Source organism: Otolemur garnettii, unplaced genomic scaffold, assembly GCF_000181295.1.
Source record: "Otolemur garnettii isolate 467f Iridium unplaced genomic scaffold, OtoGar3 scaffold00078, whole genome shotgun sequence".
Taxonomy (NCBI): Eukaryota; Metazoa; Chordata; class Mammalia; order Primates; family Galagidae; genus Otolemur; species Otolemur garnettii.
The window spans coordinates 1,600,697-1,602,394 of record NW_003852473.1 but is presented as its reverse complement, the minus strand read 5'-3'; the positions used below and the strand labels follow the sequence as shown (position 1 = coordinate 1,602,394).

The following is a 1,698-nucleotide window of genomic DNA, read 5'->3' as shown; positions in this document are numbered from 1 at the left end:
CGCTTGAGCCCAGGAGTTGGAGATTGCTGTGAGCTGTAATGCCACGGCACTCTGCCCAGGGGGACAGCTTGAGGCTCTGTCTCAAAAAAAAAAAATAATAATAATTTTCTTACCCTCTGTACCCTGCCTCCTGACACACGTTAACACTTCTGCAGCAAAGTATGAGACTTTCTTTCTTTCTATCTTACCTTACCTTCCCCTCCCTCCCACTCCCCTCCCTCCCCCTCCCCTCCCTCTCCCTCCCTTCTCCTCCCCTCCCTTCTCCTCCCTTCCCCTCCTCTCTCTTCCCCTCCCCTTCCCTTCTTGTCATGACTGAGTCTTACTTTGTCCTCCTCAATAGAGTGAGTGCTCTGGCATTACAGCTCACAGTAACCGCTAACTCTTGGGTTCAAGTGATTCCCTTGCCTCAGCCTCCCAAGCAGCTGGGACCACAGGGGCCTGCCACAACGCCTAGCTATTTTTAGAGGAGGGTGGGGGTCTCGCTCTGGCTCAAACTGGTCTCCAACTCCTGAGCTCAAGCAATCCATCGGCCTCCGCTTCCCCTAGGGCTAGGATAACAGGCATAAGCCACGGTGCCTGGCAAAGCATGACATTTTCATTGGTCATCTGCACAGTAATATGAGTAGTTTCAGATGTTTACTGAAAAACAAAACTTGATAGAAAGTACAATTCTAAATAATTTTTTTCTTAGTAGAGATGGGGCTCTCGCTTTTGCTCAGACTGGTCTCAAACTCCTGAGTTCAAGTGATTTTTCTACCTTCAACCTCCCAGAGTGTTAGGATTACAGGTGTCAGTCGCCACACCTCACTGATAGTACAATTCTAAAGATCCCTAGCAGAAATGATTAGCACACTGTGTTTGTGTGTGTTTATGGGGTAAGTTGATAAACATTGTAAACTGAAGCCGAATGATTCCAACTTATTTTGTAATTGCACCTAGTGCTTTATAGTATGTTACTACAAATAATAGCTATCTTTGCACAATGTTGTACTTCCAGCCGTTGGACCAGGCTCTTTAATAAACGTTGTGTGGACTCTCTTTACAGTCCAGTACCCACAAAGCTATCAAAGTGACCTTTTAAATGTAAGTCAGATCATATTATCTCTAGGCTTAAAGCTTTTCAACAGTTTCCCATTGCACTTAAAGTTCAAATTTCTGATCTTGGCCTATATGATTCTACACCTGCCTGCCTCTCTAAATTTATTTTCCCAGTTGTCCTTTTTCCTCCCTACACCACAGCCACACTGGCCTTCTTTCTTTTCTCACAGCCCCGGCCCCACTAAGTTAGCCCTTGGCAGATAGCTAATACCCAGGCTGAGCAGAGCTTTGGAAACTTTGAGCGCCGAGGCAGGGGATGGGCGGGTGGGGAGGAGGAGAAGCCGGAGGGCGCAACCAGAACCACTTGGCTGGCGGCGGTCCTGCCCACAACACGCCTCGCCTGCCCTTAAGAAAAATGGCGCCCGGCACAGAGGCACTTCCGGCCAGGGAGCCAAACAGAAAAGGGCCTGCGCCGCCCGGAAGTGGCCACCCTCGGCCCACCCCCTCCCCGCTGGGCTTCTCCCCGCTGTGGGGAGGATGAGGCAGTCTGCGGGCAGCGGTCGAGCTGCTGTTGCCGGTTGACAGGTCCCAGCCAAGACAGTGTGAGTGGCGGCTGCCAAGACCGCCAGCACGTTCGGGGTGACCTTCGGGCGGCCGGGG

General features: G+C 50.9%; 1 protein-coding gene across 2 annotated transcripts in view; it reads left to right on the top strand.

Moving 5' to 3' along the window:
• Positions 1-1,573: 1,573 nt before the first annotated feature.
• MFN1 (mitofusin 1) overlaps positions 1,574-1,698 on the top strand; it is a 41,541-nt gene continuing 41,416 nt past the window's right edge. For both annotated transcript variants that reach the window (XM_023515759.1, XM_012807918.2), the window contains exon 1: positions 1,574-1,640. The gene's annotated coding sequence lies outside the window, so the exon portion shown is untranslated. The remainder of the gene's footprint in view (positions 1,641-1,698) is intronic.